The sequence below is a fragment of the Sus scrofa genome, chromosome 2, assembly GCF_000003025.6.
Source record: "Sus scrofa isolate TJ Tabasco breed Duroc chromosome 2, Sscrofa11.1, whole genome shotgun sequence".
NCBI classification, from domain to species: domain Eukaryota; kingdom Metazoa; phylum Chordata; class Mammalia; order Artiodactyla; family Suidae; genus Sus; species Sus scrofa.
Window position 1 is genome coordinate 141,547,295 of NC_010444.4, and position 24,718 is coordinate 141,572,012.

The 24,718-nt window shown below is 57.9% G+C and overlaps 1 long non-coding RNA gene across 1 annotated transcript in view; it reads left to right on the forward strand.

The window, feature by feature from the left end:
- The window catches only part of LOC110259504, a 63,147-nt gene that overhangs the window by 24,538 nt on the left and 13,891 nt on the right, over nt 1-24,718 (forward strand). Inside the window, exon 5 of the long non-coding RNA XR_002341939.1 lies at nt 8,837-8,930. This is a non-coding gene — a long non-coding RNA (uncharacterized LOC110259504). The remainder of the gene's footprint in view (nt 1-8,836; nt 8,931-24,718) is intronic.

A 24,718-nucleotide genomic window follows, 5' to 3' on the forward strand; every position in this document is an offset into this window, starting at 1 on the left:
GCCACGGCAACATGGGATCCGAGCCGCGTCTGCGACCTACACCACAGGTCATGGCAACACCAGATCCTTAACCCACGGAGCGAGGCCAGGGATCGAACCCGCAACCTCATGGTTCCTAGTCAGATTCATTAACCACTGAGCCACGACGGGAACTCCTGCAGAGGAGAGTTAACCTGACACTTGTGTTTCAGAAGAGCATAACCCTTCAGGTGTAAGGCAGATTTCCTGAACATCCAGCACTGCTGGGACTGGCAGTGGGGCTGGGGTAGGAAGAAGGCCTTTCTGGGGAAGGAATCAGCAGATGGAAAGGCAGGCATTTCCCGGCCGAGCACCCCCCTCAGGAGACTGGGCTGCCGACTGCCGCCACCTGAGCGGCTGGGCCTGGGCCTGGCCGTGTGGGTGGCTGGGGGCAGGCTGGGAAAATGGCTCTGCTTCCTGGACTGTCTCTCTTACGAAGGGGGAGAGTTCACTAATTTAATACATTAGTTTCATTTGCAACAGGCCTGCATTGCTTATAAGGGAATCCACAAGGCTCCTCTTTAAAGATAAAATGGGAGATGTCAGAGCAACTTGGGTGGGGCTGCTGGCCCTGAGTCAGGGATCTGCTTTCTTGCTTCTTGAACCCTGGGGCTCCTTTGGGGTTAGATATGGGCAGCTGGGTCCCTCTTTTCCCAGCCTAGCTTGAGTCCCTGTTTAGGAGTCTTCTGTGGCTCCCCATGGCCCAGTACTAAGACGCTGAGGCTGGTAAACAGCCATTATGATCTCCATGCTACAGATGAGGAAACCGGGGCTTGCAGAGGCAGAGGAGACTTTTCCCAGGTCCTACAGCCGATCAGTGGCAAGGCCGGGATTCAGACTCACAGCTCGAGCCATTCATGGTCCCTGCCTCCTCCAGGGCCACATGGTCCCTCCTGCCTGCCCTGGACCCCCTGCGCATTAGCCTGCGTTCCACAGACTTCGCAGAGAGCCCGCTTGCTGCTCCCTGAGCAGGACGCACAGGTTCTGCCTCAGAGCCTTTGCATGCGCTGTTCCCTCACCTGGAGGCCCCTGCGCGCCATCGCTCTTGAAACTTGAACCATTCTTCACGGTTTTGGTCCGCTTCTTCCTCTTCTGTGAAGTCATGTGCTTTTTCCCACAAGCAAAGGGGCTGCCTTTTATCTCGTAGTTATAGTTGCCCTGGGACTGAAGTGCCACAGACCAGGATTTAGGTTCACAGCTCATTTCTTTTTTCTTTTTTTTTTTTCTTTTTTTGTCTTTTTGCCTTTTCTAGGGCTATTCCCGCAGCATATGGAGGTTCCCAGGCTAGGGGTCGAATCGGAGCTGTAGCCACTGGCCTAGGCCAGAGCCACAGTAACATGGGATCCGATCCACGTCTGCGACCTACACCACAGCTCACAGCAATGCCGGATCCTTAATCCACTGAGCAAGGCCAGGGATCGAACCCGCAACCTCATGGTTCCTAGTTGGATTCATTAACCACTGGGCCACAACGGGAACTCCTCATTTCTTCTTCTTCTTTTTTTTTTTTTTTTTTTTTTTTTTTTTTTTTGCTTTTTAGGGCCGCACCTGCGGCACTTGGAAGTTCCCAGACTAGGGGGCAAATCAAAGCTCCAGCTGCCAGCCACAGCCACAGCCACATCCACGCCAGATCTGAGCCGCGTCTGCGACCTGCACCACAGCTCACGGCCACGCCAGATCCTGAACCCTCGGAGCGAGGCCAGGGATTGAACCGTCAACCTCATGGTGCCTAGTCGGATTCATTTCCCTTGCATCACAATGGGAACTCCACACAGCTCTTTTCTGACACATAGTGGCTCTGTGATCTTGGGGGGAGGGGGACAAGTGATTCTTAGGTGCTGCTTTAGTCGGGTGGGCCTAGAGTGGGGAGTCAATAGGTGATGAATTCGAAACGCCTGGCGTGGGATCCCCGTGGCTCTGGATAGACGGCCGCAGTTGTTATGGAGCCTCAGGTTCTTGAATTCCTGTGAGATGGGGAAACACAGTCACAGGAACTGTCCCTCGAAAGTGCTCAGAAGCGATGGCAAATGGCATCCCACGCGCAGGGCGCACAGCGAGTCGGCGCTGCTCCATCAGCGGGGACCGATCTAGGATTCACCGCATCTCTCGCTCCCTCTCACGGCTCCAGCCCAGGGCCTTGGGGCTCGGGGTTGAAGGTGAGTCCATCTCTACGTTTCCGAGGGCCGTGCCTCGTCGGGTCCCGGCAGCCCTCGGCCCTGGCCTGGCGCGGGGGCGGGAAATGACTTGGTGCCCACCGGGTCTCCATCGTGATCATCACAACTGTAATTAATTTTTTGACATGGGCAGCTGGCATTTTCATTTTCTGTCAAGCACGTTTGGAAACCTTTGCTGGTTTTATTGGTCTGCCATGTATTATTGAAGGATAAACAGCGGCTGCACAGGCAGCTTCAGGCACAGGCCTTATCTCCCGTCCCGCCAGACTGCTCTCTGTGGCCCTTCCCAAGGAGAGATCTGGGAGCTCCCTCAGCCACCCCGACTCCCAGCCTCCCTGGGTTATGAAGCAGAGTCTCTGGCAACTCTGCCCTGGAGTGGCTGGGGCTGGGCTGGGCTGGGGGTCGTGGGAGACCCCAGCCCCTTCCCCAGAGGGAAGCCTGGTCTCTGGCTGCCTTCACAGGGGAGAGCAGGTCTGAGCTGCCGTGGCAGCAGTTCGGCTCCCCAGGGGCAGCGGGGAGAGCTGCGATGAGGTGGGGAAGGGGCTGTCCCCAGGAGTCTGATGGGGCCTCTGTTCTTAACGACCTGTCCCCTTTCCCACCCACTCCTCGGGGTGCCGTTCAGGCTGATTTCGGCAGGGAAGACGGAGGCCGAGATTCCTGTGGCCCCATCTCTGGGCTCTTTCTCTGGGGAGGGAAGCCGGTCCTGCTTTATAAACACAGAGACAGCAGGTGGGAGCCCGGGGCTTGCCTCTGTGTCCTTCGGCCGCTGGACGTGGAGCTTCTCAGAGAGGGAGGCTCTATCCAGAGGGCAGCCCTGAAGTGTGAGGGGGCTGCAGCCTGGCTTGTCCCTGGGGTGCCCAGGTGTCCCTCTCCGCTGGTGGGGGTCCGAGTGTCCGTTTGGAAGCCCTGGATTGGCTGGAGAGACTGTCTCCCGGTTTGGAAGATTGGATGTAAAGATTGGGCCATGGGACCAAGAGATGTCTCTCTCGTTTTAGTTCTCAGTGCCTGAGGGTTTCGGGAGACCTTTGCATGGGGGGCGGTGCGGGGGGGGACACAGGGACCTGGGAGCAGCTGGGACTCCAGGTGTTCCTGTGGCACCTGGTGACCCCCCCGCCCGCCCAGTTTTCTGCAGCCCCATGTACTCAGTGACAGCAGAGGCCTTGCGTGCTGACAAAGCGGATGGGGTGCAGCCTTGGGAGGGGAGAGAACCCCTTGGGCCTTTCTGAACAGCGCCCGCCTCCTCTCCCCCTGGGTACTGGGAGCTCAGCCACCCTCCTGAGCTTAAGGTTGTTTAGTCCCCATGGCTCAGGTTTGTGTTAGGAGCTGGGCCCCTGAACCCCACCCCCAAATGCGTCCCTTCAAGGGGCACCACCAACAGAGGCAAGCCGAACTAGGGGACAGCTCTTCCATCTCAGCCATCCGAGGCTGGGGTTGCTCCCGGCAAAAGCCCTTAATCCGGTCTGAGGGGCCGGGAAAGGCTGCCTGGAAGGGGCTTACCGAGTTCCAGTTATAGCTCCATCACCTACTAGCTGTGTGGCTTCGTGAGAGATTTTTTTTTTTAGGGCTGCACCCACAGCCTATGGAGGTTCCCAGGCTAGGGGTCGAATCAGAGCTGTAGCTGCTGGCCTGCACCACAGCCACAGCCACAGCCACGTGGGATCCATGCCACATCTGCAACCTATGCCAGATCCTTAACCCACTGAGTGAGGCCAGGAATCGAACCCGAGACCTCATGGTTCCTAATCAGATTCGTTTCTGCTGAGTCACAATGGCAACTCCCTTATTCTCATTTTTAAGATGAGGAAAGTAAAGCACAGCAAGGATGAAAAAACAAAACAAAACTCGGGAGTTCCCTGACGGGTCACAGTAGAAAGAAATCCGACTAGGAACCATGAGGTTGCGGCTCCATCCCTGGCCTCGCTCAGTGGGTTAAGGATCCAGCATTGCCATGAGCTGTGGTGTAGGTCGCAGATACGGCTCGGATCTGGTGTTGCTGTAGCTGTGGTGTAGCTCCCCTAGCCTGGGAACGTCCATGTGCTGTGGGTGCGGCCCTAAAAAGCAAAAAAAAAAAAAAAAAAAAGAATGCTTACCTCAAAAGGTTGGGGTGAGGATTCATGGAGTTAACACATGGAAATATCCCTGAGAGCAGTGCCTGCCGGGCAGTAAGTACGCTGTAAACATTAAATAAAAAAATAAAACCAACTACCCCTTTGCTGAGCAGGACTTGGCCGGCAGGTGGATGGACGGGAAGGTGTCCTTGGCTTGGAGGTGGGAAAGCAGGCTCCGCCGAGGATTTCCCTCTGTGTCACCTGGTGGGGGTGACGGTGGCTGTCCTGGTCTCTGATTTGGGCTAGTAACCCCCACCCCCGCCACAGCAAGGTCTTGGGACATGAGAGGCCCCTGAGTCCGTGGGTCTGGCCATGCCCGCTCATCCAGTCCTGCCAGTGTCCGTGAGCGGGGACACTGGGCAGTGCCGGGCTTTCTCCTGCGGGCACCTGGAGCTCCGTGTTTGGTGGGAAGCCCAGGGGTCAGGGGGGCTTCTTGAAGGAGGGTCTTTCTAAAGAGCGTCCTAAAGGAAACTGAACCAGCCCCTAACAAGGGGAGGGGGGAGTTCCAGGCAGAGGGGACAACCTACCTGTGCGAGGTTAGAGAGACCCCAGCTCAGGAGAAACAAAAGGACCTTGGGCGGAGTTTAAGCCCTGGGCCTGGGGCTCCCCCGCCCCTCCGCTGGCTTTGGCTGGTCCCCCCTTTGCCCGCTGGCCCCCGCAGGGGAGGGGTGACCTAAGAGGTTAAAGTCCATCTTGCTCCAGGGCCAGCCCAGGAGCCGGGGGTAGGGGCACCCGTTGCCCTGTGCCTCCCTCCCACTCCAGAGCCGGGAGGGTTTGGCAAAGCAACAAGGCAGCCTTTGTGCGCCTCTGTGGGTCTAGGCACGTCTGGCCCGGCCTAGGCGGCTGCTGGTTTCAGTGCCCTGCGATCCTGGCCAGGCGGGGCAGGGCAGGGCAGGGCGTCCTCCGGGTCCCCATGATGTGGCTGTCTTGTGTCCCCAGCACCCCATCAGGGCTCCCCAGGCGAAGATCCCCGTGCCACGGGGCTGGCAGTGAGGATCTAGGGCAGGTCGCGTGTAGGCGGCGGTGAGCGGGACGGGGGTGGGCTGGGGGATGGCAGCGGGGTATCTCCCAAGGCCCCTGGGTGCAGCAGCATGTGCCTGCCGGGTACCCGGGCGAGTCTGAGTGTGCCCTGGGGTGAGGATGTGCTTCGGGGTGTGAGGGTCTGGGGTGGAGCACGTGAGCAGCCCCCAGCCTGCTCAGAACAGAGCGCTGCTGTGTCTCCCGGTGGCACCAACAACGAGGCCTCTCTCTAAGCGCATAATGTCCCCTCTGTATTGTCTGCTGCGCACTGGTGACGATAATTTTAAGGCTCAAATCCTTTTGGTGGGTGGCGGGGAGTAAGGACGGAGGCTGGCTGGGAAGGGCCAGAGCTCCCGAGCAGGGTTTTAGCCTGTGTTTGCCGGGAGGTCTGCTGGGGTCTCCCCTCTCCACACTCACCGCCCTTCCACGGCAGCACAGGGGCATCAGGGCCTCCCAGAAGCTTCTGCGGGAACCCCCACCGTGAAGTCATGGGCTCCCCTCCCCCTAGCTCCAAGCCCTCCCTCCTCGGACTCTAAGGCCAGAGGTGGGGGGTAAGGCTGAGAACTCTTCAAAGAACAGCTCCAGGAACCCCTTTTGGTCACCGCCTGTCTTTGCTGATGTAGGTGTTTCTTCAAGTCTCTTCCTAGTCTTTCCTGCTGTGGAAGCGCTGGAGCAGCAATTGTTAACCTTTTTTTTCTCCAGACTCCTTCACAGGCTTAGTAATTGCCAAGGACCCCAAAGAGCTTTTGTTGATGCGGGTTCCATCCATCGAGACTTACGATGTTTGGGGAGTTCTCATTGTGGCACAATGGAAATGAATCCAACTAGGAACCATGAGGTTGCAGTTTGATCCCTGGCCCGGCTCAGTAGCTTGAGGATCTGGCTTTGCCATGAGCTGTGGTGTAGGTTGCAGATGCGGCTCGGATCCAACATTGCTGTGACTGTGGTGTAGGCTGGTAGCTGTAGCTCTGATTCGACCCCTAGCCTGGGAACCTCCATATGCCGTGGGTGTGGCTCTAAAAAAGACAAAGAGACCAAAAAAAAAAAAACAAAAAAACCCTGAGAAAATTTAAACATGTACTTATTCATTCATCTAAAAAATAACAGTAAATAATTCTACTACAGGTTAACATAGATAATATACTTTTATGACAAATAGCTTTTTTTTCTGGAACAAAGTAAAATTGGCAAGAGGAGTGGTGTTGTCTTTACATTTTGGCAAATCTCATTAATATCTGGCTTAATAGAGCAAACAGCCTCCTTGGCTTTGGATTCTCCTATCTGCTTTTGCTTTCAATCTGTTGTGGTATATTTTTGTTGTTGTCGCTGGAGTACACGAAGAAAACTTGGCCTCATGCGGATTTCTGTTTGGAAGAACGAGGCGTATATTCATAGTCTTTTCAGATAATTTGATACTACACCAAAACTTGACAAGTAGGAGTTTCGTAAAGGTTAGTTGCCATGAAGAATCTGAAATCCTATCGGTGAGCCTTATATATTCTATTACATAGAAAGTCCATTTGTCTATCTAGATCCTTTGCCCATGCATAATTTTATTTATTTATTTATTTGGCCGTGTGTGTGGCATGTGGAAGTTCCCAGGCCCAGGGATTGACTCCACACCACAGTAGCAACTTGAGTTCCTGTCGTGGCTCAGTGGAAACGAATCTGACTAGCATCCACGAGGATGCAGGTTCGATCCCTGGCCTCGCTCAGTGGGTTAAGGATCCAGCATTGCCGTGGGCTATGGCATAGGTCACAGATGCCACTTGGATCCCCTGTTGCTCTGCCTGTGGTGCAGGCCAGTGGCTACAGCTCCTATTTGACCCCTAGCCTGGGAACCTCCGTGTGCCCTTTAAAAGTCAAAAAAAAAAAAAAAGAAAAAGAAAAAGAAAAAAAAGCAACTTGAGCCTCTGCAGTGACAATGCTGAATCCTTAACCTGCTGCACCACAAGAGAACTCCCTGTGCATCATTTTACAACATTATGCATTGGCATTTAGAAAATATTAATTCACTGAGTTATGCAGGTCTCTCAATTGTTAATGCATTTCACTGTGTAATGTTAAATAACCACATCCATTGATATCACCACCAATTTCATCAGAAATGTACCCAGAAAACTGTCAAATTTATAGTGACCTATACAAGTAATCCAAAATTCAAATTTTCACTTTAAAAAATAGAATTTTGGAGTTCCCATTGTGGTTCAGAGAGTTAAGAACCTTACTAGTATCCATGAGGATGTGGGTTCAATCTCTGGCCTTGCTCAGTGGGTTGGCTACAAGCTGTGGCATAGGTTACAGATGTGGCTCAGATCTGACGTGGCTGTGGTGTAGGCTGGTGGCTACAGCTCCAATTCGACCCCTAGCCTAGAAACCTGCGTATACTGTGGGTATGGCCCTAAAAAGCCCAAAAAGTATATAGTTTTATCATTGGCAATAAATACTGTAGTTGTTTCCTTTGAAGTGACAAGCTTACTTGGTTATTTTTGAGATATATCTGTCAAAATCCATGTCTAAAGTTTGCTAGGCTTTCTTGTCAAGTTCCATAGAAAAGCAGCTAGTTTAGCTTGTAACTCAACTGCAGAAGTAGTTTCTCTTGAGGTAGAAATTATACTTTGGTATGTTACAGACTATTTTTTATGAATTTCCCGTATCATTGCACACAGTGTTAAATAGATGTGTACACATGGTTGGGATTTAATAAAATTAATAACTTTACTGCTTCACTTTGACAAAGACATTCTTAAGTGGTTTTTTTTTGTTGTTGTTGTTTTTTTTTTCTTTTTAGGGCTGCACCCATGGCATATGGAGGTTCCCAGGCTAGGGGTCATATCGGAGCTACAGCTGCCGGCCTATGCCACAGCCACACGGGATCTGAGCCATGTCTGTGAACTACACCATAGCTCATGGCAATGCCAGATTGTTAACCCACTGAGCAAGGCCAGGGATGGAACCCACAACCTCATGGTTCCTTGTCGGATTCATTTCTGATGCACCACAACGAGAACTGCCCCTTTCCTTTTTTGTCTTTTTTAGGGCCGCACCTGCGGCATATGGAGGTTCCCAGGCTAGGGGTCAAATTGGAACTGTGGCCTTCGGCCTACACCACAGCCACAGCAACGCAGGATCCAATCCACGTCTGTGACCTACACCACAGCTCACAGCAATGCCAGATCCTTGACCCACTGAGCAAGGCCAGGGACTGAACCCGCAACCTCATGGTTCCTAGTCGGATTCATTTCCACTGCGCCACAACGGGAACTCCCCCCTCCTTTTTTAATGGAAGCTCCCGACAGTGACATATACAATGAATCCTAGTATAGTTTGGTGTCACTACCTTGGTTTGTGCTAAGGCACCAACAGTCTTAGCCACTATTACTTTTGCACCATCATTGCAAATCTTGACACAGTAAAAAGTTTCAGTGTCATTCATAAAATCATTTTGACCTCATCTCGCTCTGAGGAGGTCTCGGAGACTCCTGTAGCGGGTTATTTTCCATCATTGTGTTCTAGGTGGTGCTGTGCTGTGTGCTACAGATTCCACTGAGTGGGACCCTAAGGCCCAGCGGAACCCCCATGGCTCCTCCTTGCTCATTCCAGCAACGAAGTAAGGACTCTTTTCTTGGCAGGGACTGGGGCGGCGTCCCGGGGGAGGTGGCACTGATTTGATGGATGGGCGGAATGCCAAAAGGTGGGAGCGGGGGCCTTCTTGGTGGAAGAGCAGCGCTGGCAAAGGCCTAGAGAAAAGAACTCAGGACGAGGCCAGATAACGAAGGGGCTCAAATGACGGTCCCAAAGCCATGGTGTTGATGGGAGAGGGGATGGGTGGGCCAGAGAGGGGGCCCTGGTGGTTCACCAGGAGGCCTTCCCATGCCAGCTGGCCTCAGGTCTGTGTCCTTAGCGTGGGCTGACATGGGGCCACTTAGATGGATTCCTCCACCCTGACCATGACCGGCGGAGTGTGGTCTGCTGCCCAGAATCCCCTGCGGAAAAGTGTCTCCGGACGTCCCTGCACTGATATTTAGCTTCTCTTTCCCTTTGTATTGGCTTTTGTGGTGACAATGACTAGCCTCGCCCGGTTTCTTGCGCCCTGCAGGCACGTGAGGGTGACCTGGGCAGAGGTGGCAGCAGGAGGGAGCGGGTGGTGGAGGTGGCGTCTCAGTGTGTGATAAGGCCCGGGCCTGAGTGCTGCGAACGTGGGGCTGCAGAGCTGCCCCTGAGCAGGGACTGCCCCCACGTCTGTCTCGGGCCTGGCCTGCCCTTCTCCTTCTCCCGCGGCTCCCTCGGCCTGCTCCCCCTTGTCCCCTGAGCTGCGGGGGCTCGGCACCTGGCCGGGCCTGACATGGGGAGACAGACCTCGGACTCTGTGCCAGCTGATGTCTGCACCCTGCTGGCCTCGCGGGCTGGGTGCCGGGCCTGTACGGGTGTTCGTGGCTGTGCTGCGTGACATGTGTGTTCGTGACTCTGGCACCGTGGTGTTCTCTGTGGTCCGGGTGCTTGTGAGCTCATGAACCCTGCCGTGTACTTCCGGCCGTGTGTAGTTTGGTTCTGTGCCTGTAGCCGGGAGGTGTGCCTTTGTGTGTATGGTTTTGTACATCTTTGGGGGCTGGGAGCGTCCCTGGGGTGGGTGGGTGTTTTCGTGTGATGGTTTGTCAGTGCTTGTCTTGGCCCAGCCCCAGAAGAAGGCCTGCTGAGGCGCTGGGGTGGCGACCGTGCTGGGATAGGGGCCCCCACAGCCAGGAGGGCTGACTGGAAACAGCCGTGTCCTCACTGGCCCAGAGAGCATCACAAACCCCCCCGGGAGCCCCTGGCCAGTCGGGGTGGCGGGCTGGAAAGGAGGCCTGAGGGAAGCAGGACAACCTTGGCCCACGTGCACACCTTGCTGGGGTTGGAGCCTAGTGCTGGTGTCCCAGGGCCCTGGGCCTGTCTCCCTAAGGCTCCGAGTGCTTTTTGTTGTGGGGTTTGGGCAGGGGTCAGAGGAACGACTCACTTTGGCTCGCAGGGGACCACAGAGGCAGAGCTGGGCCCACACAGTGTTGGGCTGGGGCTGCAGGTAGGACCTGATGCGTCAGGCCTGATGCTAAGTTCATGACCTGTGTCAGTCATTCAGCAAATATTGATTGAGCATGCGTTCCGTTCCCGGCCCTGCTTTGGGTTCTAGGAATAGAGCAGTTAACCTCCCTGGATTGGGGGAGGGGAGAGGGGCCAGCCGTGTGTTTCACAGCAGAAGACCCAGATCCTGAGGGGTTCATGGATTTGCCCAAAGGCTTGGCAAAGCTGGGATTCGAAACCAGGCCTGTCTCACGCCAGAGCCACGCTGCCCTTGCCCTACGTGCTCACTCAGCTACAGGACCAGCAGGGCAAGGGGGTGGGCACGGGAAGCTTGGCTAGCCTTGTGCCCCCCTGGGTGATGGCTGATGAGGGGAGTGGATACAGCAACTCAATAGTGAGCTCCTGGTTGCTCTGCAGGGAAGGCGGGGTGCCTGGGGTGGTCCCCAAAGGCTGTGCATAGAGGTGGCCAGGTGGACATGCAGGTGAGGGGAGGGAAGTTACCTTCCATCTCCAGGGCGCAGTTGGACCCCCGGGAACGCTGCTGGTCTGGCTCTGTGAGCTGGGATGGGGCCCTGTTTCACTCGGAGCCTCGGCTTCCTCCTCGGTAAGGTGGGCACGATAATTGCCCCCTGCCCACCCCCCATGGTACAGTGCGCAGGGCGTGGGGCCTGGTCCACGAGGGCGGCTCAGGGGATGGGGCAGAACGGAGGTGGGCAGGCGGCCCCGGGGCTCTCTGCTCAGCCCAGGAAATGGGTGGGGGTGGGGAGGAGGAAGAGCAGATGTGTCCGCGTCTCACAAGAGCAGCCGCATTTAGCCACCGAGTCCGGATTGAAATATTCCTGAGGGAGAAGAACCCTGAGGCTTCAGGGCGGCAACAGCTCGTCAGTGGGGAGCGGGGAAGGGATGTTGTCACCATCTGCCTCGTGTCTGTCTGCGACTAAAATAATACTGGGGTGAGACTCGCCGCAGGCACGGGCCCAGCCGCAAGGTTCCCCGGAAGAGGGGGGGCCGGGGGGTGCTGGAAGGCCCAGGAGTGAGGGGATCAGCCTCAGGAGCGCAGGGCCAGGGGGTCCCCCACCTCCCAGACCCAGCCAGGGTCTGCTCCAGAGGGGCCACCAAGCATGTGCTGCTTGCCCAGCCAAGCAGGGGCAGCAAGAAACACAAACAAGAGGGACAGACACCTTGCCTGATTCAGCTTCCATGAGCTGATCCAGAATATCGAAACCAGAAAACGGAGCAAGAAGCTATTTTAATTTCAGCCAACATACAAGTTTTGGGTCTATGGTTTACTGTGTTTTTTATCGTGAATCAAATATGGAGAATGCTTTGCAGGCTCCTCAGAGCTCAAGGCACCGGGGAGCAGAGCGCCCACCTTTCTCATGGGGCACACTCGTCCCATGCCAACTGCCTCTAAGTGTCACCCCGGGCCTGGGCAGGTGCCCTTTCAGATGGGGACCCGGCTGGGAGCCGGATGCTTGGCCTCTGGGTGGTGAAGCCGTCACGCCTGCTCTTGCTGTGGGTCTCACCAGACACAAGCAGTTGGATATTTTTGTTTTTGCAGAGAGAACAGACCATGACCTCAGGGGTTTATTTTAACTGCAGAAGCGCCCTAACTGCTGGTTGCTGTGTGCTGACCTGGTACAGGGCGGTCAGACCAGCAGGCAGCACAGGAGCACCTACTGTGTGCAGGCCCTGAGCCAGGCAGGCTGGGCCCACTCTCAGCATGCAAGGCCAGCCACCGGGGTGCCAGGGGGGTGCTGGATGTGGCAGGAGACCACGGCTGTTGTCCTGGAGGAAGTGGCAGATGCACTCGGCCTTGAAGAGGAGACGCAGAGATATGTGGCATCAGCAGAGGAGAGTCGGGGGTGCCCTAGGCAGAGGGAGCTGCGTGTACACGGACTTGGTGGCGGACTCGTTGTGGCAAAGCTATATGCATCAGTCTGACCTGTGATGGGGCCCCTCCAGAGGCCAGACCCACGCGAACTGCTTTACGTGTGTTTTTCCGGTTGCTTTTTACCAACCACCCAAGAGGTGAGGACACTGAGCATCTGTCTTACAGTTGAGGAAGCCGAGGCTCCGGGATGTCTAGAAACCTCTAAGTGGCTTCCTGTGTGCTACCTACCCCTGCACAGGGCCCTCATTTGGCAGGCAGCAGCTGAGCACCTACTACGCGCAGGTCCTGGGCCAGGGTGCTTCCTGGAACCGGTCCCAGCAGTGCACTCCAGTGTCCTCAGGCGGCTGGGGGCCTCTCATCTCCATCTAGGCACAGCGCCCGGAGGAACAGCTCCCCAGGGTGTGTGAGTGTGTGTCTGTGGGCGAGAAAGATGCACGTAGGAGCTTGGAGGAGCCCACTTTACAGCCTTGAGCAAACCTCTTCCTCCTCCGAGCCTCAGTTTCCTCGTCTGTAAAATGGGGCTGCAATCCCTGCGTGCAACTGCCTGGTGAGGATGAAAAGTGAAAGCCCATGTCAGACACCCTCTGTGAATTCACCGAATCCCCACTCAGGGCTGATTCTCCTCAAAACACCACGAGTGATCTTCCCAGAACAGTCCAGCCACCGAGCTTTCCCTGCAGCTGGCAGTGCCCCCACCCTGAATTATTTGGCTTCGGCGCCGCCCCTGCCTCCCCTGCATGCCAGGCTGTCAGCACCTGCCTCCGAGCCTCTGCCGGGGCTCTGCCGACCTCAGGGGCCCTGAACTTCACCCTTTCCAGGGTGTGGGTGTGCCTGAGTGTGAGAGAGCGATAGCGTGTGAGAGCATGCGGGTGTGTGTGACAGCGTGTGCAGGCATGTGAATGAGCGAGGAGAACTGTGCGAATTGTGAGTGTGACCCTATGAGTGACAGTGTGAGTGCGTGTGGACGTGTGAGGATGCGTGGGTGTGACGGTGCGTGTGTGAGTGAGGCTGCGTGCGTGGCTGGGATACACCGAGAGGGGGCGAGGGTGGGAGGGTCGTGGCCACCCCCCCCCCCCGGGTGCAGGGAAGCCAGGCTCAGCCTGCGGAGGGGGTACCACGTGCTCTGGAGGGGACGGCCATCTGGGAGGCAGGCTCCAGCAGCTCTATTTCCAGACGCCTTCACCTTCAGGGGAAGAAGGGCGGGTGGCGGCCAGGTCATGGACAGGCCCGGCAGTCCCTGCCCTTGGGCGCTGAGACCCCTGCCAGACTAGCCATGTCTCATATCCTCCAAGCTGAGACCCCGGGAGGAGAGGCGGTTCCCTCCCGCTGGTCGCTTTCCTCCCGCCCAGCCCGGGACAGCCAAGAGCCCTTGTGGGTGAGAGGCGGGGGACCTGCCTCTGTGGCCGGGTAGCAGCCCCCCAAGGTCTTAAGGGGGGGCTGGGCCAGGGGGCAGGAGTCCACTCTTGCTGGAGGGCCCCCACCCATAGGCGGGGGGTGTGGAGCAGACCTCCCCCCCTGCCTGACCCCCGCTCCTGCCTTCCCACGGGCCCGCCTGGAGGGTGACTGGCCAGTGTGGGGCAGCTTGGAGTACAGGGTGGGGGTGGGCGCATGGGGTGAGGGGCGAGCTTGGGTGAGCTCCGTGTATTGGTGTGAGGATGTGGGGGGCTGTCTGAGTTGGCGTTTGTATCTGTGAGTTTGTACGTGTGCGAGCAAAGTGTGGGTGGCTGGGCTTGTGTTTACCGGCACGCTCATGTGTGGCCAGATGAGTGTACCATCTACTGGATTGTGTGTGTCTGTGGAAGCACCTGTGCATGTGAGGGGCTGAGGGAAGGTCGACAGGGAGGGGGGACTTGGGGGGCCACCCTTGGCTCCATGGCTTCACTCTTCCTTAGGCCTGGCTTGGCGAGGCCCGACCAGCCTGTGCGAGTGCTGGGACTGTGCTGCTGGGAGGGGGCTCGCCTGGCTTTGGCCGGCGGAACCTCACTGCCTCACGGGAGGAGAGCTACAGGTAGGGGATGTGAGGCAGGCGAGGGACTTGATTTTTGTGGGGGACCGATAGAGCTGGGGACAGGGCCAGCGCTGCTGGAACCTGATGCCTGGGTCCGAGTCCCAGTCGTGCCGCTCCCTGCAGTGAGCCGGGTGAGCCCCCTCCCTCGCTTGCTGCGCCTCAGCTTCCTCAGCAGAAGAGTGGGGTTGACGATGGTCCTGAGACCTCGCGGTGCAGGGCCTGCCCGCTCAGCTTTACCCACCGAGCAAGCCTGTGAGCCTGTCTTCGCCTCTTTGGGTTGGGAAGTTGGCCATTGGAGGCCTGGACACCGGCCTGCCAGGGGCTGGGGACATGGCTCCTCCTCCCCTTCCCCGGGCCCAGAAGGCCTGGCTTGTCCCCGCTGTACCTCTCCCATCAGAGGGGTGTGTGCCCACGTCTATGTGGACGGCTCCAGTCAGCAGGATCCGTTCTGCCAGGGTCTGCCCCCAGCCTCCAGCCCTGGGAGGGATTTCCATGCCTCTCCTCCTTCCCCTGGTCGGAAGCAGGAGTGGAGCAGGGCCTCCCCGTTCCTTCTCCAGCCTCACTTACCCCCTCCGGAGAATGGGGCAGGTGGGTGGGTGTAGCCGGGTGGGAGGCCTGCGTGTCCTGCTGCTAGGCCCTCAGAGCTGGCTAGCTCCCCCGGTGCCCCACACCCGCTAGCCTGCAGAGCCGTGGCCCAGGCAGCTGTCCGGCTGAGCGGGTTAGCAACACAAGACAGATGGTGCGGGATTATCTCAGCTTCTCAGAGTGCAATGGGGGAGGGGGCGGAGGGGGGCTCTCAGACCCTCCTCACACGCGTCCACGTCCACACGCACACACACATGCACATGCAGCCCCCTGTTCCTGCCCCAACGCAGCCTCCTGTCATTTGTGAGGTGGGCAGGAAGGAGGGGGAGAGATGAGATTCTGAAAATGGGTGAGAACCGTGGCACTTGGCAGTCTTGTCCCTGTCCCCCTGGACTCCTGGACCACAGGCTGAACCAGCTGGGCTTCTGAGAAGGCCCTCCCAGGCCCCTCTTGGACTCTGCCCCTGCTTCTAGGGTTTCTCTGCAGCTGCCTCCTCTGGGAATGGTGTGTTCAGGGGAGCATGGACTGAAAGAGAGGCCTGAGGCTCAGAGATGTGTGAGCTGTGCCCAGAGTCACACAGCAAATTTAGCATATTAGGAGGCTGAGTTCCAGGGCTTGGCAGGCGGTGGTGGGCACCGACAGTGGGGTCCCTGAGTCTTCTGCAAACAAGGTGTGTTTGCTCCAGCCTGTGCTGCTGCTCAGGATCCCATAGGACTGAGTGTATAACCTGTCACAGGAGCAGCTGCACGTGTACAAGCACTCAGGGCCAGCCTCTCTTTCACATATCCTTGAGGTTCTGCATGCAGGCTCCTTGGAGTTGAATGACAGAACTACGTCTCCAGGCGACATCACTGGGAAAGAACTGGGGTGGGGTTGGAGCCCACTAGAGTGAATTTTCCCTCCTGTCTCCTCATTTGCCATAGGCGGGAGGTGGAGGGATTTCTCTTCAGCCTCAGTTACAAACTCGGCCCTGGTCCCCCATCCCCCTTTAGAAACCCTTCCCCCCCCCCCCCAGGCCTGAGTCATTAGTGCTGGGCCCCAGGGAGGGGTGTGGGCCTGGAAGCTGAGCCAGATTTGAAAATGGCAACCCTGGGGACCTTTTTCCCAGCGAGAGGGGGAGGGCAGGGTGGAGGCCTCAAGACAGAAACCAGTTCTCTACTCACAGCTACCAGCGTCCAGACCTCTCCTCTCTCCGCAAGAGTGGCTCAGGTCAGGGTGGACCTTTGTGTTCTAGGACCAGTTACTAGGCTGCTAGGGTAGCCTGGTCCCAGACTCTGCACAGAGCAAGCCCACTTCTCCAGCCCCCTGAGGCTTCAGCCTGTCCCTGTGCTCCCAAGCCTTCGTCGTGCCTGGCTGTCTAGGACTCAAGGTCAGGTTGGCCTGAGAGTCAGCTGGGGAGCCGATTGGGCCTACCTTTGAAGCTGGATTCTTTGGAGGCTTGCAGAACTGGGTGACACCACCCACACTGCTCCTGCTACAGACAAGACTCTGCACTATTAGTTTCTCACCTGCAAGCCAGGCCAGGCCTTCTCTCTCCTCTTGAGACCTCCAGTCTGAAATGACCCCTGACTACACGTAGAGCCGTAAGGAGATGGGCACCTGGCAGGGTGCTGGGCAGAACCTAGTGCCTGGGTCCAGGCCAATCTCCATCTCTCTGACCCTCTGGCCTCAAGGCGGTGTTCTGTATCTTGAGGGTTGGGCGAGACCATATCTCAGTTCCCCACCTCCCATCAGAGCTGGCCTGGGGGTTCCTACAGGAACTTGAGGGGTCTGAGCGGCTCCCTCCCTTTCGGCAGCGGGACTTGGCTCAACGTTTTCTTAAGGTTTCAAAGTAACATTCTAAAGAGGCACCGTGAGAGCCAATCAGAAAGCCCATGTAAATGAGCAGTCGCTGATTGGCTGTCTCCTTCACGCCCTTTACGAAACTTCAACTTCATCAACTCCGCAAAGATTTTTCCCTCTGGCCCCTTGCGCCCTGCAGGAGGCGGGGCTGGGGGGTCACCCGGGCCATTCCCCTGCGGCAGGGTGCCTGGACCGCCGAGTCGGGCCACTTAGGGACAGGCGGAGGCGAGTGCACCGGACTCTGGAGGTTTATTCCGGCACAGACTTCTTGGGGGGGGGGCGGCCGGGGGAGTGAACTCCCTCCTCTTCTTTGTAGGACCGCTGCAGCGCGGGCTGCAGGCCGCGGGTATCGAGCTTCGCTGGGCCGGATCGATATCTGCCCGCTGGACTGATGCGCCTGGGAGTCGGCTCGACAGGGGCTCCGCGGCAGAGTGATGGCCTTGCAGCTCCCCACTCCACCGCCCCCCCCAATCCCCCTTTTACTGGCACTCCCCGGGAAACCGAGGCGGGGAAGTCGTGTTGGGATGGAGGACGTGGCCTGGGGCAGGCGACATTCTGGGCCGCGGTTCTCTTGGTGGGGGGCGGGGGTAGACTAGGGCCGCGCCCTGTCCCCCAACCTATGCTCGTCCCCACCCCCAGCGATCACCCTCAGCTCGAGGCGTCCCTGTTTCTCGTCCACTCATCCTATCCTTCACCTCCCCCCCCCACTCTCTTTGTGTTTCTCCTCGCTGGCTCTGAGGTCCCTCCCTCCTTCCTCTCTCTGTGGGTGTCTATCTCTACCTCTCCGTCTCATTTCTTTCTTTGCCTGTCTCGGTCTCTGGTTGTCTCTGTCCCTCGGTCTCTGCTTAGGTCTCTCCTCCCTTCTTGCTCATTTTCACTTCCTCTCTTTGTCTGGCTCTCTCTTTTCTCCCTCCCTTCAGCACCCCCCACCCCGTCCCCCAACACACACCTCACAGCCCTGTTTACGACATCCCCAGGGCTGGCAGGTGGGCGGGGCTGCAGCAGAGAGGGGGTGAGGGAGGGAGACGCAGCCTCCCCCCCAGCTGTTAACCTTCACGCTTCAGGCCTCTGCGGATGGCAGAGGAGGGGGAAAGCCCAGCTGCCAGCTTGGCGGAGGTGACGGGGGGCGGGGGAACTGGGGGCTGCCCCTCCCTCTGGGCTTGTCTCTGGGGAGATCTGGGGCCGGAAGGAGTGTGACCGAGGGCGCCTCCGGCGGAGAGAGGCTATTGGCCCCTCGAAGGCTTTTGCTGGGCAGGCGGGTGCCCGAAGGGGGTTCTAGCGGCGCCGGCCCTGCCGGCGGCCGGGCCGGACGCGGGGGCCGGCGTGAGAATCCCGCCCATCTGTGAGCCGGCCTCACGCCGTCAGACCCAATTTATCTCGCCGCCAAAGTTTCACAGCCATCTGCTCGAGTGGAACGGCTTCCAGCGCTGGCCCCACCGGGCCCCCCAGCCAGCGCGGGGATGTTTTCCAATACGGCAGTATCGCAGCCCCCCCCCACCCCAAAGCAAGGAGGGGGTGTAGGGGGGAGGCGGCAGAGCGCGGTGCGTGGGGCTGGCAGGCAGCCCTCTCCCGCGAGCGAGCCGACCCTGAATTTTAAGCGATTGATCAGGAAGCGCAGGCCGTTCCCATCACTTAGAGCAGCCAAATGCGACGGCGGAGGGATTTCAAGGGGCCTTTGCGGAGGCGGTAATGAGGTCACCGTCACCGCGCCAGCCGGCTGGCAAGAGGGGGCGAAGACCTGCGGGTACACCTGTGTACACACTCCTGTGTACAGCCGCAGCTGTATCCACGTGACCCCCAGGGCCCCAGCACTGACCAGGAGAACTCGGCATTTGTCTGTGAGCAGATCCCCTTTCCCCGCCCCCAACCCTCTAGAGCTAAGAGACCCGCTAGAACTTAGCCCCTGTCCCAACAGTGATCACCTTAGCTTCAGCGCAGGAACCCCAAACCCGCACCCCCCTCCGCTTTGTGCCTAAAATGCAAACGTTGGGGCACCTGCCCATTGCACCTCTGAACAAGCCTGCAGAGACAGGTGTACCCTAGACCCCGGGCAAATGCACAGGTGCACACATTTTGATTACACACTTGACCTCAACACACCCCCACTCACACACTCCCGCAAACATGCACACAGTGCCCCCCCCCCCATTCTAAGCCCAGCACAGAGGAACCTAGAGCCTCCACCCCACCCCATCCCCCAGGACGCACACAGGTGCACACTGCCTTCTAAGACTCTGAGCTCAGATGCACTCGATGCTGTGTCCTCAGCGTGGACGCCTCCACTGCCCTCCAGGCAGTGCGGGTGGGTGCAGACCTCAAAGAGAACAATGGCCGAGAGGATGGAGGGAGGGGGGCTGAGCCCCTGGCCTCATCCTCCTTGGCGATGCTTGCCTGTCTCAGCTCCACGGCCACCGCATCGAGCGGCTCTGATTGCCGAGTAAATCACAGCGATGATCTGAATAATTATCGTCTCCTGAAAAGGGAAGAAAACAGGAGAATAAACAAACAGAGGAGAGAGCAGCCACCTGATTTCTTGGAGCCCTGAGTAGGGGGGACTACCTTGGGGTACCTGTCCAAGCGGTCCCCTACAGATCCTAAGGGCTTCTCTGGGATGCAGTGCATGGGGTGAGGGGAGGCTCAGGGCGGAGAGTCCTTCCAGAAAGGTGGATCATGATCTGATCCCCTCTCTTCATTCCTCGCCCCTGGGGTAAGTGCCAGACCCCAGACTCATTCCACCCCAGCTGCTCTGTCTGTGCTTCTCACACCGTCAGGCCCACCTGTCCTGTAGAGCGCCCTCCGGTTTCCAGGCCTTGGATCAGGCCCATCTGCCCCCTGAGACGCCCTCTCCCTTCCGCTCCAGCTTGCCTGACTCCCATCTCTGAAAGATGAACCCTTGGCTACTTCCTCTGGGAGCTTCTTCCCGACTGTCTGGCCTTCCAGGATCCTCCCCTCCCAGCGGTCCAGTGTCTGATTCCACGTAGCCTGACCGATCCGGGGGTGTTTGCCTGGTCTTCTCAGCTGGATGGAGAGCTTTGGTGGGAGACATACATGGTTTCAACAAAGTAATGATACTAACAACAGTAGCAGCTCCTACCCCATCCTGAGCAGGACTGATGGGGGCCCCAAGCCAAAGAACCCTCTCACTGTGGATCCTTCCCAGAATCCTGTGTGGGAAGTAATATCCCCCCTTTTACCAGGGGGAAGCTGAGGCTTATCGACAATGAAGCTTGACTCCGGCCTTTCCTCCAGGATTAAAATGCAGGTTCTCTTCTGGATCCTCTCTGGAGTAACCCCGCCACCCCACCCCCGATCCTTGGAGTGGCTGTTCCTCCTCCAGGTCTCAGGCTATTCCTGCTTTACCCACCTCCCCCACTTCTGTTTTCCCATCCTCAGAAGGGATGCCATCCATGCCTTGTGACCCTCAACCCCCTGAGGGGCACGGCCCTTAACCATAACCCCAGCGTCAAAGGAGGGGCAGCTGAGTCCTGCGCGTCTCTTGCCTGAAATGGTTCCAGATGTGGGGGCTGCAGGGGCCTGCAGGAGAGGTAGGGTGATGATTGGCACATGGCTGGGTTTCCTCCTGGAGGCTGTCCTCAGGGAGACCCCCCTCCACCTCCCATCCCTGCACCTAGTCCTGGGAGCAGAACATGGATGGCAGGGGTTGGGGGGAGCTTCCCAGGAGGCTGAGGGAGGAGGGCCCCTAGTGGAGCCTGGGTTTCTGGGGCAGGAGAGAAGCTCTACCATCAGTGGAGGGCAGGCTGTTGGATCGGGGCCTGTGGGACCCATGCATGGCTGGGTTCTCCAGGCTGTGCAAGGAGGCGCAGGACTTGTGGTTTAGATCTCCCACACCTCCACGGAGAAGCGCCGTTGTAGATGGAGGAAACTGAGTCAGGGGTCCCCAACCTGGCTCCTGGCCAGTGGTGCTGTGCAGACCTCTCCGGTGGGGCTCCTGATCCAGGACCCCAAGTGTTCCTGGGGGCATGGGTAGATCTGAGAGTTTTGGTCTGGGGCTTGGCTAGAAAGGGGTCAGGTGAGACATGGTGTTGGTCTGGAGACACACCGAGGTGGTCCCCCCTCTGGATGTGGGTCAGGACGAGGCAGGGCTCAGCCCAGCTCTGAGAAACCCTCAGCCCCTACTCCCCAGCCCTGTCTGGGGCCCAGGGCAGCACCTCCTCCCTGGGAGGGAAGCAGAGGTACCCCCCACCCTGTCCCTGTCCCCATACCTTTGCCAGCTGCGCTTAGTCTCAGAGTGGGGACAGGAGGTCTTGGGTCCTCACTCCAACAAACAGAAATTTCTTTGGCATCTACTATGTGCTGGGCACCGGGGACACAGCAGCCTGGGGGTTGGGGGGAGTGCTCAGAGAGGTGGGAGGCATATTCAGCCCCCCACACAGACTCACAGACTCTCCTCCCCGCCTCCCCCAGAGTGTGAGCCCTGGGAACCCCGGAGGAAGCAGTAATGAATGTGGACATGCCTTTGGAATTAGACGAACCCAGGCTCAGACACTGGCTTTTACTACTTACTAGCTGTGAACAAGCTGTGAGGCTCAGTTTCCATATCTGCAAAGTGGGAATTTGAATAGTACATGCTTCACAATGTGTCTGTAAAAGTTCAGTGAGATAATCTGAATGTAGGGTTTAGCCCAGAGCCCAGCCCGGGGTGACTGCTGTCACCATTCGTATTAGGGGAGGAGGCAGGGACTCCGGCTTGCTCCTTGGTGGCATCAGGGCAGCCCGTCCATCCATGGCTGCCTGATGTCCAACCTCTCTTCTCAGGGTTGGAGGTTTGGTGTATCCTCTGAACCGCACAGACCCCCCACTCTTGAAATATTGGTTCTCCCTCCTGGCCTGGGCTGGCTCTCCCTTCCTCCCTGCCTGCCTCTAATTCCATCCATCTGTATCTCCCCTTAAATATACAGAGCTCTCTGCTACACACGGACACCCCCCCCCCACACACACATCCAGCTCAACTCATCAGGTCCCTGCCCGTAACTGTCACAAACAGAAACACGCAGCTGGGTACACCCGGGCAAGAAGACATTCATCCCAACAGCCACACCCACACAGGGGCACACACAGCACAAAGAGGTACACACGGGTACATGCAGGCACGCTCCATGACAAACACACAGGATGTGCGAGCATCTTGCCCACACAGGCTTCTGTGCTCACCCCACACAGATGCACATGGAGAAACAGGGACAGACACACGCACAAAGACACGCAAGCACGTTTGCACAGGAAGGCCCGTGCACACATGTGCACACACACAGGCACACCCCAGATCGCTCGCCCCACCCCCCGCAGGGAGCTGGCTGTCCGCCAAGTGCGGCGCTTTCTGCTGGGTGTGCACAACCTTTCACAGGCCCTAATTGAGTCGAGGGTGATTTATAACGCGGCAGCGCCCCTGCCTGAGCGGGCTGCCCCCTCCTACTGCAGCCCTGGCCAGAGCCTTCGACCACCTCCGCCCCATCCTTCTCACACCACGTCTCACACACAGGCCCCTTAGTGGGAGAAGGGGGCCTTTCCCTCCTGGCCAGCAGCGCCTTTATTCTTGCCTTTCTCCAGGGCCGGACACTGGGCACTGAGAGGTTTGGCCTCAACCCACCTACCACCATCAAGCCCAGCCCTGCACAGCTCGGCCTCCCGGAGCCCAGTCACAGCCTTTCTAACCTGCCTGTCTGGGGTTTGACTGCAAGTCTCATGTGCTTTCTGAGCTGCAGCAGGAGAAACTGAATTTAGACATGAGAAGGGACTTTCTCAGGGTGTCGGGGGTGTGGGGTAGGCTCTGGTCAGCAGGGGCTGGAGAGCCTGGGCTCAGGGTGATGGCAGAAGGAGAGTCCACTGGGAATCTTGTTTCCCGCTCCTCCATCCTTTTGGGTAACTGAGCTGACTGTGACCCCCCGCTCCCAGCTGTCCCCATGGCCTCTGTGGCTGGGCCTGTGATTAATTGCATTAATTAGGCCTTGAGGTTTGGCTCATAAAGTTCCCTTGTCCACCTCAGAAGGAGCTGCAGTGAGGGCCTTTGTCCTGGTGTGTGTGCGCGGGGAGTATGCACCCTGACCCCTCACCTCTGACCCCGACATGGACTAGTAGCTCCAGCCATGGTCCGTGAGTTCAGCCTGAGAGCTATTTCATCCTCCCAGTGGCCTCCTGCCTTAGATGCTGATGCTGTTAATCCCTTTGACAGTGAAGGCAACCCAGGCTCAGAGAGGCCAAGTCATTGCCCAAGTGATACACTTGGTTCATGATTAAGCTGGGATTTGAAATCAGACACAGAGCAGAGCTGCCTAACCCAGAGCCTGACCCTAGCATGGAGCGCCACTGGGCCCCCAGAACCCCTGGTGCTCAGGGGGCTGTTTTTTTGTTTTGTTTTTTCTTTTTTTGTCTTTTGTCTTTTTAGGCCCATACCCACGCCATATGGAGGTTCCCTGGCTAGGGGTCGAATCAGAGCTGCGGCTGCCAGCCGATACCACAGCCACAGCAACGCAGGATCCTTAAGCCACTGAGCAAGGCCAGGGATCGAACCCGCAACCTCGTGGTTCCTAGTCGGATTTGTTAACCACAGAGCCACGACGGGAACTCCAGGGGGCTGTTTTTATTGAGCAAGAGAAGTGCCTTGGAAGGATTGGCCCGCTCGGGTCCCATAGTTAGGCTTAGTTTACAGCATGAAGGACTCTGATTAGATTGAAGAGGAACTTCCCTAGCAGTAAAACAATTGGGAGCCAGGAGTGTGAGTGTGAGTGTGTGTGTGTGTGTGTGTGTGTGTGTGTGTGTGTTGGAGAGCCTGGGCTGCCCCCAAAGAAGCCCACAAGGAAACAGTAGCCAACATCTAGTACCTGCCTTTTGCCTGGTCACATAATTCCACGGGAGAGGCGTTGGACCCCATGTTAAAGATAAACGCAACTGATGCTCCGCCAGTGTAAAACCATCCGTCCCGGACTCAGGGATGCAATGTCGCTGCACCCCATTCCTGCCCCCACTGCCATGTTCTCTGGCCTCTGTGGCCCGGGGACCCCGCTTCATCTCTGCTGTGGGTCAGTCTAGCGCTTGGCTCTTTCAAACGCATGCGAGTGTGAGTGAGGGTGCGAAATGGGTGGACTTGAGGGCGTGGGGTGTGTCCCAGAGAATGCTGGGGTGGGGGCTTGTGTGTGGACGAATGTGCCACGGTGCGTGCTTCCGTGACTGAGGTTTATGTGTGTGTGTGTGTGTTGGGGGGGGGGTGTCTCTGGGCGTCGGTGTGGGTTTGTTTGTAGACCTCAGCGTGTTTCAGTCTCCCTCTCCCTGCGCGGCCTGCGTGATGGGTTTGTTAGGTTCTGAGTTTCCTCCTCGTTTGTCTCAGGGCGTGCATCTTTGTAATTTGGTCTCTTGCTCAGCTTCTGGGTGTGTCTCCACGTGAGCAGCTCTGCCTGCGGCGCTGGGCGCCTGTGTCCCTGTAGCTCTGTGTCTGCTTCTGCGAGGTCCTTGAGGTGTGACCGCGTCTGCGAGGCTGTCTCAACCGCAGATGCCCGTGAGACCCCGTGCGTGCGTGCTCCTGAACGGTGCTGCCTGTGGCTGTGTCTCAGGCCCGGGACGACGGTGGGCACAACAGAATCGCTCAGGATCCGGGCGAATTCCTTTCGTACACTCTTTTTTTCCAACATCACAATGGATGCAAAACCGGCATGATGGAAACACAGCAAAATAGTTCAGACGGGATGGGTCCGTGTGCGCGGCGGCGTGACTGTGTGTGTGTGTGTGTGCACGCGCGCGTGTGCCCGTGCGCCCTCCCGCCCGCCCGCCAGGTGAGCCCGCCCCCTGCAGTCACGCTGCGCTGGGCTGAGCCGCGGTAATTTCCGAGTCGGCGGCGGCTTTGTGTGCAGCGGCCGCGGCCTCGGGGGCGGGGCTGGAGGGGAGGCTGGGGTCGCCCCCCTCTTCCTTTTATTGGGTCATTAACAGCGGCCGGGGCTGCCGCTGCGCCCCCGGCCCCCCTTTCATGTCTGCCGCGCCTCCCGCCATTATCTCCCTGCGCCGC